This window comes from Anser cygnoides, chromosome 1, assembly GCF_040182565.1.
Source record: "Anser cygnoides isolate HZ-2024a breed goose chromosome 1, Taihu_goose_T2T_genome, whole genome shotgun sequence".
Lineage (NCBI taxonomy): Eukaryota > Metazoa > Chordata > Aves > Anseriformes > Anatidae > Anser > Anser cygnoides.
This window is the reverse complement of record NC_089873.1, coordinates 93,733,211-93,746,650: the sequence shown is the minus strand read 5'-3', so window position 1 is coordinate 93,746,650 and position 13,440 is coordinate 93,733,211. Positions and strand designations below refer to the sequence as shown.

The window sequence follows — 13,440 nt, the reverse complement described above, 5'->3', positions numbered from 1 at the left end:
TAGATCAGCAGTCATTAGTACAATTGGGTTCCAAAATGGTTTGGGCTAGAAGAAGATATAGCAAATATGCAAACATATGAATAAGCAATTATCTTTCCCTATTTTATTTTTATTTTATTTTATTTTATTTTATTTTTTATTTCTCCCAGTCACGTCCATTTTATTACTTAGAACTAGGGAACAAAGTCTCCTGAATGCTGTATAACTTCCGATCCTGCCAGGTCATAAAGATGTATCAGTCCTGTCAAAGACACTCATAAACTTATCCAAGTTTTTCTGTGGCCTTACAAAGCCTAGAAAATAGAGCTTGTGAACCCTGACTACTGATGCATTAGACCTGCTGAAACACTAATAAGATTGCAGACTGACTGATTTCTACCCTTTTTCTCCAAGGAGTGCAACAGTTGCTCATAAATGACCCAAATAATTTTTATTAATGGGCCCAACATTACTTTCATTTCAAAAGAGACAAATCATTTAATAAAATGTGTGTTCAGTTGTGTTCATTAGTGCTAATCAGTAGTTCATTAAACCTTAATCATATCAATTTCGGGCCACTAATATTCAGGTAGTTTAATAAAGGATCCAGCAGTAAAAGAGCACACATTGCATATTCAGGAGCATATTCATCCACAGGAAACCCTGCTTGAATACATGCTGTCCATTCAGCTGAGTATCAGGGATGTGATAATAACAGATGAAAGCAAAAAAAGGTATACACGGTAGAACAGAGAAAGATCTCTGAAGAGAGATCTCGACTAATTAGAGGGCTGTGCAATCACCAACTTCATGAAGTTCAACAAGAGTAACTGCCAGATTCTGCACCTGGGATGGGGCAGCCCTGGCTATACGTACAGACTGGGGGACAAGAGGCTGGAGAGCAGCCCCACAGAAAGGGATCTGGGGGTTCTGGCTGACAGCAAGTTGATTGAACATGAGCCAGCAGCGTGCCCTGGCAGCCAGGAGGGCCAGCCCTACCCTGGGGTGCCTCAGGCACAGCACTGCTGGTCGAGGGAAGGGACTGTCCTGCTCTGCTCTGCTGGCGTGGCCTCACCTCAAGCACTGTGTGCAGTTTTGGGAGCCATCATGTAAGAAAGACATTAAACTATTAGTGTCCAAAGGAGGGCTACAAAGACTGTGAGGGGTCAGGAGGGCAAGTCATGAGGAGCAGGCAAGGCCACTTGGTTTGTTCAGCCCAGAGCAGAGCAGGCTGAGGGGAGGCCTCATGGCGGCCTGCAGCTCCCTCACGAGGGGAGCGGAGGGGCAGGCGCTGAGCTCTGCTCTCTGGGGACAGCGACAGGACCCGAGGGAACGGCATGGAGCTGGGACAGGGGAGGGTCAGGCTGGGGGTTAGGGAAAGGTTCTGCACCCAGAGGGTGGTCGGGCACTGGGACAGGCTCCCCAGGGCAGTGGTCACGGCACTGAGCCTGAGGGAGTTCAAGAACCGTTTGGACAATGCTCTCAGACACATGGGCTGATTTTTGGGTGGTCCTGTGTGGAGCCAGGAATTGGACTCAATGATCCTTGTGGGTCCCTTCCAGCTCAGGATATTCTGATTCTGTGATTCTATGAAAACAAAGCTGATATAGTTTATAGCACATACCGTGCTTGTATGTTATGAAGCCTTTGTCCCATAGAGTCAGCTGTTGACTTTGGTGAGAGTGCAGTTTGATCAAGGAGTGGATACAGGCTGAAAATTTTGACTGAGGGAGTTAGCTTTATTTATTTATTTATTTATTTTTATTTTATTTTTTGAAATAGCAGAGTAACACACTGATGGAAATCCCAGGACAAAATCTAGATATATTGGAAAGGCTTAGTATTTTGAAAGGATGATTTGTAAAACACCATGTTGGAGAACACTGCGTATAGCCTCTAGTGCATAAAGTAATTAATGTGTAAAATTTTAGGATATAAGCAGTGACATCTGACGCCACTGCTATTAATGTCTTCTTCAATGCTTCTGACTCTAGCATAGTCCTTTTCTGAGATTTCATGCTATCTTCCAAGAAAGGCTTTACTAGTTGAGCAATTTGCTCTGGATGTGTGAAGTCCACACAATGCTACAGACAAAGCCAAACAAACATGCTTCGCATTTTACTATTTACGTATTAAAAAGTCACTCTGAATTTCATGGTTTGTGCTGAAGTCTGGATAATAAGATAAGAGTGACTATTATTGATGCACTAGTTTTGTGTCAGAGCACAGATTTGCCAGAAATATCATGAGTGGTTTTATTTCAGTTAAAATTTTAGATTAATGCATGTTTGTAAAAGCACATCAGTTCTACTTGCTTCTCTGAACCAAATGAATGAACAGCTGGTTGGAAACATAGAGATTTAGGGGGAAGCCTGGAATTATTTGCTGCTTATTCTTAAGGTATATTCTTCTTTGAAATCCAGTGGTAGTTTCTGAGATGCTGGTTTCTGTATTCTAGGTTACCATAACTGAAATAGGTGTAGCAACACATGAATGTCTTCCCTCTGAGAAATGCACTGTACCATTTTATCATCTGGTGCAATAAGATGCCATCATACAGTGAGATCATCCTTCTGATCCTGTCCAGGTAAGAAAATTATTGTTTGATTCTAATTGGACCTGTACTTTAATCCCCTTTTGCACTAACATCTCTTCTTTCGGTCTTAGAGAGACTTGATATTTATATTGAATTTTCATCCTATATTAATACATTTTGCCAGAAGGAAAACATGAATTTGTCTTCCCTTCCTCTGTAGATTGAAAACCATATAGAGCATATTTCCTTTTTTCTTGCTCTATAATCATCCCTTCTCCCTAACCCCCTCCCCCCCTTTTGGGGGGTTAAATAAAGAAAAGAAAATGTTATGGGAAAGGAAAGGAAAATGTAATGTATTCTATACCAATTTCATTTAGTAAATGAGTTTCCAGGCATATCAATGAAATAAGGGTCATAAAAGTTTCTGCTAAGATAGCTATATTTATCAAGTTTTTAGTAAGCACCTTTGTATAGGTAAGTAAATGGTATATTTGTTTTCCCAGCCTACTCATGTCAGAAATGAATTAAACACATATAGAACAATCCTGGATACTTTCTGTTTATCGTCTTGATAATTATTACCATGGTATATTCATCTTGCTGGTCTGAGGGTCCCAACTCTGTCTTGTCACTATTGACTGGAGGTTCATGTAACACATTACCACCTCTCTAAAAGTCTGCTTAAATAAAGCTGGTATTACAATAGGCTGTTAATGATTTTGCGCGCTGGGGTAAGAGCTTATGATGATATCCAAGAAGCAGCGTTTGTTCAGACAGTGTTGTCAAACCTGCATTGTATCATTGGGACTTCCAGCCTGGCTGAGGCAGGTTAGAATTTTAGTACAATGTGGTATCTTCTTCTCCTGCTCTGTTGTCATGACATGGATAGCAAACAATTCTAATGGAGACAGACATGTCTGTGCAATAGGTTGGACTTCCTGGGCAAAAAAAAAAAATATTCTCAGATGTTTCTACACTGGCCTTTCTTTTCTCTTCCTTAGAAACATAGGCATATAATGTGGCAAAGTCTGAAAGAGGAGGTTAGGTAGGACTGGAGGGAAAAGACAGCTCAGACCAGGTATAAACCATATTTGGCAAAGACACGATAGCTTCTGAGAAAACTTTTGGAGGATTCGCTTAAGCCATGTGTAATAAGAAAGTGCCTGTTTTTTTTTGTAAAGTCAGAAGAAGATGAAAGCAGAGATTTTGGGGATATCCTAAAAACCATCAGCAGTGCAAGATCTCTAACATACATTTTAGGATATGCTGTTGGTGAAATGAAAAGCAGTTCAGCCTATAAAAGACAGATGGTGGACTGGCATAAGATTCTGTTGTGCCTGAACTGGTTACACTTATGAATGTGGCATGTTGGATATCAAATAATTCAAAATGCAATTGGTCTGAACTGAATGTGAGGCCTCAGGTAGGCAGTTCTTCTGGAGTCACTGGCTCTGTTCAGCAGAAGAAATCAAAGCTGTATTATTGTAGGTGGGGTTGCTTCCCTGCTCTTTTTTTTTTTTTAACTGTCTTACAGAACCTTCAAGGAAAAAAAAAATGCAAAAAAGATCCTACAGCTTATCTATAATAGGCTTTTCCTCTGTAGCCTGGGATACCTGGGGTATGTTGACTAGTTGAACAGTATCAGAATATAGATAATAACGTAATGAGAATCAAGGATGGAAGAAGTGTAATTAGGAATGTATGTTGCTCATAAAAGTTGTGTCCTCGTATTGCTCAGGGCATAAAATAATCTAAACATAGGATTTCTTTGCAAAATATTAAGAATCTTAGCTTGAAAGACTAATTAAACAGTGGGTTTAAGAATAACAGTAAGTAGTTATCTGGAACAGACGAATCCCATGTTTTATATAGACTAATAAAGTAGTATGAACAGGATATATTTCCAAAACTGTCACTAAGGGGGACTAGATGATGTGAGAGATTGCTAATATGCTGTAGAACCATTACATTTCTTTCATTGTAGTTCAGGAAATCTTAATAAGAAGTGAGCATTCTCTTTTTCCTTAATGACTGTTTGATGTCCTACATGAAATCTGTGTGGGCTGGTTTTCAGTCTAATACTTAATAGGCAGACGTCCACATCGTGCATTAAAACAGTTTGTTAATTCACTGTTGTGTTCCCTACAGAAACCAACAAGGGAATGGGGGCTGAGCATTGAAGCTGGGGGCTAGAGACTGAACCTCAGCAGATAGTTTGTGTTACTTATCAAACATATTTTAAATAGTTCAAAATGCACGTTTGTTTTGTCTTTTGTTTTGCTAAGGTGTGGTTGTGTTTCTGTGTTTTATCTTTATTTCTATAATTGCCTTTAACTTGGTGTCAGCTCTTCAGCTAGTTGAAATAAGTTCCATAAAGGTGGCAACCTGGATTCCTTGTTTTCAGGGCATTGTTTTCCCCATCTCTGAGACTTTTTATGGACAGCCTTCATTTTCGTTTTAGTCTCCTCCATTGTATCTTGAGTTTTTTGAGAGTATGTTTGTTTTGTTTGTATGTTTGTTTGCTATTTGTTAACCTGTTGCTTTTGGTGGACCTCCAAATGAGTTTTGTTCTCCAAAACCCTTTCTTAAACCCCTGTTTTCAAAGGAACAGTTTTTAAACTAAACACGTTCTTTCTGTACTCTGATCCACACTATGAGAATCTAGTGAAAGAAGTGGGAAAAGCATACTGAGATGAAGAAGGGTTCTTTTTTTGTCTTTTAATTAACTGATAAAAAATAAAGAAGTGTATTTGAAGTATAAATAAGACTTGGCTTATTTGAAGTATAAGATATTGAAGAAGAAAGTTAATAAAAAGATATAAAAAATATAAGGAAAATGTTAGTGAAGTGTAAAAACTCCAAGAAGGAAAAGTAGTAAATGAAACACGAGAAACCAAGTTAAGTTTGCAGAATGTTAAATATATATATATACAAGAAATCTGCAGTCAAACGAAGGGTCATTGGGACTACTGGAAAACCTGATAGGGAGGGGGGAGGTTATTGAATGAGGTTAATGTTGCTAAGGGCTGAAATGTGTTGTTTACAATAGTAGTACAAAACAGGACCTCAGGATCATCCATTGGAGACTATGATTGGTGTTTTGTCTGTGAAGACGTAAAATAAGAGTTACAATACATTAGACCTGGGCAAATTAAAACACCAGCTGAATTACATTCACAAGGATTCAAAGTACGAAAGGCAGGAAATTGGAAATCTGATGGCAGAATATAGAGGAAAATACTGTAGAGATTAATAGTGTTTCCTGCATTGCTGGAGCTGTAGTGTGGTAGTAGTATGTTGTCATAGCAATGCCTGATTTTAAGAAAAAGGAGATTAAGTTTGCAAACACTTCTTTGGTTGTTGGTATTGCTGCCTTTTTATATATGTTCTTTGGTAATGGAATACACAATCATAATAAATCAGCAGAGTTTGAAAATGGGCCTAAGAGATTTGGGAGCAGAAACTGCAGTGAAAAATTATAATGCGAAGAGTATTCATATATCAACTAAAGTCCATGAAAATTTACTCAGAAGTGTTGAGTTTGTTTTGTTTTGGTTTGGTTTTGGTTTGTTTTTCCCAGTAAACCTGTCCACATAGGCTTCGGGAGAAGTTTTGCAACTGAAAAGCATGGCTTACAAGAAATGCAGTTGTTTCTGTGCTGGGTGGGTTTCAATTAATTTTCATTGTCTAAATTCATCTTCTGTTTTCCACCCACTTGCTGCGAAAACTCTAAAGATGCTGGTGTAGGACCATTGATTGAATGGGAGAATTGTATCTGACAGTCTGAACTAGTTTACAGCAAGGTTATAGTAAATAATATCAGGAAAAAAAGGGCTTTGGAACTCACTGTGCAAAGAATCAGGTCTATGACTGTAGACATCATTTTAACTAGATGTTAGGCTTGAGTCTCTGATGCTTGGCATAGGTTGTTCACAGGAAGTCTGCAAGGCAATCTATGCATGTACATGTTATAAAGGAAAGTGACCATAGGCAAATGGCAATGGGGACTTCTGTTGGTGAAGAAATCTCGAGTTCTTAATGTGTGTTTTAAATACGCAGAATGGGCAGTTAAAATTTTGTATGGATGGACAGCACTTTACTTAAGAGCAATTTCTTATTTTTCCTCTTCTGTGGTGGATCCAGCTTAAGTTGTTCTTGGTTTTTATCTTACATTTGATTTTTATTCTAAGGATACTTTTCAAGTGATGGGTTTTAATGATATTTGGACAAAAAAATTAAAAGATATTTTTTCTCATCTCTGTCTAACTGACACTGAAGACAGATGAAAAGATGTGACTAACTGAGTGGATCAGTGTATCCCCATAACTTGAATCAAAACAGTCCATGAAACTAAAGGCTGTGGCTTTGGTCCCTTATTTCTGATCCTAGCCTAAGGCAGACTGAAAGATCAAAGCTTAGCATGTCACCAGGTATAAAGATGATGTATTGCTTCTCTGCAGTGTTCTACAAATCTGATTTTCACTGTATGGAGCACAGAACTAGTTGGATGGTAGATTTTTAAATAAAGTGTTGGTAAATATTTGAATAATTGAGGATGAACTTTGGAGACAAAACCAGCTAGCTAGTTCTTTGGCTTGTCATTCTTCTCTCTCATGGCTGATGTCAGTAAATAAAAATGCATTGGGCCACCTTTACTCTTCCAGATACAGCCATGAGTCAAACTGAATGTTTCATCATACCATTTCACACCCCCCCCCCCCCCCGCCCCCCCCAGCAGTTTAGGAAGTCCTTTGACAGAGTTTCACTAAGTTAAAAGGAGACTTCTTCAGAACTCCAACGTTTTCAAGAATGAAGTCCTCATCTGGGGCAGCTTTCTCTGATGTTTTCTTTAAAACCGACCCTTGTAATCATTAGCTGTGAATTGCAGAAAACAGCAAGGTCCATTTTTGTGTTATGTGGGCTAATTAGCAATCATTTACATCTTGGAAGGTGGAAGAAAGAGCTAGTGAACAGCGCTTTTTAAGCCTCCATAAAGATGGAGTGTTACTTATTTGCTTCTAGGGTTTGTTTCTTTGGAAGTAGAAGCAGCATTAGATACAACTTTGTCCCAGGTATAAACGCATTACGGGAATTTTAGCTCAGGAGACTCCTACTCATGTTTCCTTGAAGCAGGTTATAGCTGGAGCACGTAAGACTTGTGAGCTAACTAAAGGTTGAAGGGAGGTCTGGTTGTTGTAAAAATGTAGTCAAGCCAGAGGCTGGAAGGAGAATGGGAGGAACTTGAACAGCAGTTTGCACGAGGTGCATGAGTGATGCAATGACTTGCAGTTCAGTTTGGCTTAACAAGATGAGTATTCTGTTTGAGGATATAATCATACTTTTTTTTTTTTCCTTTTTTATTCTTTTTTTCCTGTAGAGGAAATAATACTTTGAATAAAATGGCCTTCTTCAAAATTATTATTTTGAAGGTAATGGCTTCGCTTACAGACATGCAATGGTTCCACCTGAGAAGTACAATTATTTATATGATGTTACCACCTAGTGTCCTGTTCTCACAGATATTTTGAAGATCCCCTGGATAGTACAACAAAATATTTAATGTCATTGTTCATGTGCCAAGAGCTGGGTTTTCAGTTTCCTTTGAATCCAGATGTCCAGGGGAAGACTGTTTCCACTACAGCATCAGAATAAATTACAGAGTAAAGGTATTGAAGTATTGTCCAAAAACCTCCGCAGTCAGGTGTTGCCTTTGTGTATGCAGGTACAAAAATTACACAGTCTATATGCCCATCCTGCTGAAACTGTTTAAGGATCTCTGGTGAATTACTCTGGTGCTTAAACCGAAAGGATTCAAATTATTTATGTAGAGCTCTTCTGGAATCTATCTTCACCATGCCCAAAAACGCATAGCTAAACACATCTAAAGCACGCATCTAAACATAGCTACAGACAGAAAATATATCTGTCTCCAAGAGTTTGGTAACTAGTTGAACATTTCGGTTCATGTGAACCCAAAACATGATCTGAGGGATAAGAAGTGAACAGGCTATATTTACTGTAACATAGTAATATGACAAGTTTGACCTCTCTGAATTTCTAGATTTTCTTGCATCAATTTTTATGGTTTTTTTTGTTGTTATTTGTTTGTTGTTTTTTTTTTTTTAATGTAAAGCTCACTGCCAGGTCATATGCAAGGTATGGTTTATGGCAGAATTTAAATTAAAAAAAGGTGATGGTCATCTGGATTGGAAGATATTCCCTATATAAAGAGCAACATGGAGTGTTTGAGCTAAAAGAGCAACTAATATTCAGTTGCTTTCTGAAGCCCAACTTTGAATGCTTTGATCATATATCGAAATGTTAAAAACAAACAAACAAAAACCCTCCAAAGTAATGCTGTAACTCCTTTTGTAGATGTGAATTTATTGGGGCATTTGGCATTGCCAGCACTTTCTGAATGCTGACAGGTGCAGATCTAATGAAAACATGCCATAGTGGTAAAATATATCCCAAATGCTGCCTTGCACTGAGTTGGCTTGATGGCTTTGCTAGATGCCTGGAAGCAGCACAGGTAGAGGCACTGTTTTGTGACAGACTCACTAATACCTCGTGTTCTGCCAGAGAACGTGATGAGTGGGGTTAATCTCTGTGAAGCTCACAAGCTGGGCTGAATTTGCAGGACCCAGGTTCTGAAACTTGACTTGCTTCATGGGACTGCACATGCCTTTGGCTCAACACATTATATATGTGTATAAATTATGCCATGAAAGCCTGTAGTTATTCATTCCAGAGCTGCTAAGATGCTTTGATGTGCTTGGATTAGATGGTGAAGAAACCGTAGCTCAGCTGGCAATATCCCACAGAGGGTAGATGCGTGCATATAGTATGAATATAAATTCTCTTTGAGGCCTTACAGAGAAGCAAGGTTTACATACAGATCTGACAAACTATTTTGGGTTTCTGAAAATAGGAGTGTACAACAGAAAGACTGTATCTGGAGCACTGCTTTGAAAATCACAGGTGAAAAGCAGTATGTGCTCTAAAGAATGAGTAAAGCACCATTTTGTATGTGGTGAAAACAGGCAGAGAAAGGTTATGGTGCTGAACAAGGAGTTTGCCGTGGTGATAAATGAAAAGAACTGAAATGCTGGTGACTTCTCCCAGGTTTCAAACTACTGGAACAAGTCTAGGCTCATGCCCTGCCCTCTGCTCTGTGCATCGTCTCAGCCATGCTTTGCTTGTCTCTGTAAATTGCTCATATGTGAGAGGGATAAGACATTTATAACAGAGAGAAATCAACATTTATTTATTTATTTTTATTTATTTGTAGCCACAGGCTTATCCAAATGCTGACAATTGAGGGATTCTGTGTGAAGGAGCACTCATCAATGTGTTTAAGCTCTTCTAAGTAACAGCAGCGATAAAAAGCCCACCATGAATTTTATTAAGCCATGTTAATTTTCTGTCAATTCTGGGAGCTATAGGTTTTTTTTGGTGTTGTGTTTTTTATTATTATATTTCTTGCAATGATTTCTGTTTCAGCTTCAAAAGGAGAGAGAGAATTTCATCTTTCTAACAACAATTAAACACGGTTTGAAGGATCATAGCCTGGATGTAATAGCCAGATTCTTGAAATTAATTAACTGAGAAACTAAGTGAATAATTCAAAACAAATAGCTTTCTTGACAAATCGACCCTCCAGCATTCTTAGCAATTTCACTGGGCAGATCATATTGTTGTTGTCATCTTTGTATTAGAATAGCTATCGCTGGTTTCAGCTTGGGTTTTCTTCTAGAGGAAGCTCTTGTCCTTTCAGATCACTGTGAAATGTGACTGCATTTATTTTGTGGGTATTTTGAGGTTCCTTTTGTCCTGATGTTTGACCTGTCATCTTGGGTTTAGAGGTTTGGTTTTTGCTTTTTGAAATACACCTGTTTCTGTGTATACAGCAACATCTTGAACTTGTTGAGGTGAGAACAATTTATTGTGCAGTCTTGGTCCAGCATCTCAAGAAAGCTATGCCCAAGCATAAATCGTTCTATTCTGGTTTGTCAGGTGTCTCCCTGTGCCAGAGAAGAACCGATCTCAGCTGTGATCTTCGTCTGACCTTTTAACTGATCTCTTAGAAGGGGTGCGTTGAGTCAAAGAGTAAGGTGTTTAGTTTTATAGTTTTGTAGAAAGTAACCTGTAGAGGAGAGTTTTGATGTATTTCTGAGAATATGTACCAAAGAAACAGTATAAATAACTAGAGTTTTCCAGGTGCTGAAGCCATATTTCTTTGTTGTAGTCCAGAGGTAACAAATGCATATTTGAGGCCACTCCTTTATCACTTTGATGAGGAATTGCACAGGAAATTAGGACAAGGAAAGCATCATTTGCATTGCAGCAGTCTACTTATGTATGATATTAAAGTTAACAAGTGAAAGGGGAAAAACAGGAGGCAAGACTGATGTTATCACTGGTCATATCACAATATCAGAGCCAAGGATCACATACTCTTCTTCTTAAGATGTTTGTGAAAACACCTCAAAGACCCTTCACCGAAGAAATTGTGGCAATTGGTGGGATTATTTAAGTAGAGTTCACTGTTGTTCAGCTCTACTTAGGACTCAGAAGTTGGAAGCAGGGGAGTAAATTAATTATGATGAGAAATAAAAGGACAAAATAAAACTTTGAGTATCTAAATATTCTAAAAACTACAACAAGAACCTGACACTTATCGTGTGACAGTTCCGTTGTAATCTTGGCAAAGATAAATCCAGGACAGTTTCATTTCATCTGTACTTAGAAGCAAGGAGTGTCATTTTGCGCTGAAGGTTAGGAGCTATTGATATGCTATGGGAATTAGTGGCTCGTTGTGGGGCAAAAATGTGCAAGGACCTCCAAGTTGGCACATAAAGCGTGAAATACTTTTCCTTCCTGCTAAACCTAAAAAGAACCAACATCTAGCCTAAACTGGTTATTTATATTTAAGAATTTTTGGAGCCTTTCTCCCACTCCCTGTAGGCCAACTCCTGACTGCTTGAAACCATTTAGGGGATGTGCAATGAGAGAGCTCCCAGATGAAAACAGAAAGCACTAAATGAGCATGTGCTAGCTGTATAAAAAGATATTAATCAGGGATTTTTTTTCCAATGTATACATCTGTGGATCATGCTCTTAAAAGTATTTATTTCACGATTAAGTATTCACAAATGATGATTTTTTTTTGTGGTTGTTGTTCGTTTTTCTTCATCTCATCACTTGCAAATCTTTACATTGAGTTTATTAATAGAAAGCTGTGACAACTTACATAAATACTTTGAGGATGCATGTATGCTTATCTAAGCATAAATTCTGGCCAGAAGTAGTGGTAGAGCTAGCTACAAAATGAGTAGTCACTTAAGGATGTATTACTGAAGGTGTCAACATCTAAGGCTGCAGAAAATTAACCAGTGGGGCAAAAGCTGGGCCAGCATAAATTTCAGGATATTTTTCATTGCTTACTATTTTGAATATCCTGAATACTTGTATAAGAAGCAACATCAGATTCCAAATGAAAGCAAGTGAAGACAGAAAATTCATTTTTAGATTAGAAATTATTTGAGTCAGCATAGACTTGTCCAGAACAGTTACAGAAGTCATCCCTGCCTTTCAATTCAGTGAGATCACACAAACACCTTAAAGTAAAGGGGAAGAAGGAGGATCTGGACTAAATGACAGTCTTCATAGGTGATGGTAGAAAGTAAAGGATGGTTGCTCATTAGAAACAATAGTCCAAAATTGACCAAGATAAAAAGCCAGGTAAGTAAGACATTTAATTCTAATTTGGCACACATTTCCTCTCATTAAATTTAAAAGCAAGATAAGCTAAAAGTATTTTAAAGATAATGAGAGGATTTACATTTTTTTTTTAGGAAAAAAAATCATTTTATGATATCTGCAGATGACTAATTGTGTTGATTCCTGGAGGAACTGAGTTACTCTTCTGCTTTGGAACTGGAAAGATAACAAAACCATTTAATGTTGTAAAATTTAAACTCTGAACAATATCTTTACCTACAATCACTTCAAAGTTATAGAAGCCTCAAGCTAGATGCCTATCAGCATTATCAGATTTTATGGTGATTTTTGTTGCACATTAAAAAAAAAAAAAAAAAAAATAATTTTCCTCCTGAATTACACTTGTGAAACATCACTTCTGAAATGTATCGCAGACTGAGATTTATCTCTCTGCCTTTTGTTCACTGCATTAATCTTCAGGTCTTTTAATAAAGGTGGGGAACAAAGGGTCGGGATGACTCAAAGAAATGGTAATGGGATACACAGAGCCTTTCACCTGTAGGTCATTGGATCAAGTCCAGCCGGGATGAATGTTACATCAAAGCGTTTCTACCCCTCTATTACTCTGTAGCTCTAAGGGAGATAAACCAAAGGATCTATTTCTGCTTTCTAGTAAACTGGTGGCCAGTGCTGGAAAAAGCTTCTGCCACTCTGATCCAGGTCAGTAGTGAGGGCAGGGGCTTGGAATTGGCCTTCCACATCCAGCTAACTGTGACGAGTGGCTGAAACATGCTGAGGAGAGCAGGAGCGGAGCTTGCTTCATTGCTGCCTTAACTGCAGTGTTTTTCCTTTTGATCTATGTAAGATCATAATTCAGCCTCCTCAGCTTAGCAATGACATAGTGGAAGGGAGAAGAGAGTATGTTAATAATTAACAAACAAACAAACAAACCCAAAGCAGAAGTCAGATGTGTCTAGATCCCAACTGGCAAGAAAAAAGGGCAAAAATAAATGAGGCATATTTAGCACTTGTTTGTGTGAAGTCTCCACAAACATACACTTGCGAGTAGGTGTGGCCTGTGAGAATAGGGAAGTGAAATCAATATACACTTAAGTTGTTCAGAGATTTCCAGGATTTACTACAAAAATGTATAATTTCTTGTAGAACCTGCTTTAGAGTGATGCCGTTAACACAAGACCCTC

The 13,440-nt window shown here is 38.3% G+C and overlaps 1 long non-coding RNA gene across 1 annotated transcript in view; it reads left to right on the top strand.

The window, feature by feature from the left end:
* The first annotated feature begins 596 nt into the window (after positions 1-596).
* The window catches only part of LOC125181993 (uncharacterized), a 66,124-nt gene continuing 53,280 nt past the window's right edge, over positions 597-13,440 (top strand). The window contains exons 1-2 of the long non-coding RNA XR_007160790.2: positions 597-1,088; positions 2,438-2,566. This is a non-coding gene — a long non-coding RNA (uncharacterized lncRNA). The remainder of the gene's footprint in view (positions 1,089-2,437; positions 2,567-13,440) is intronic.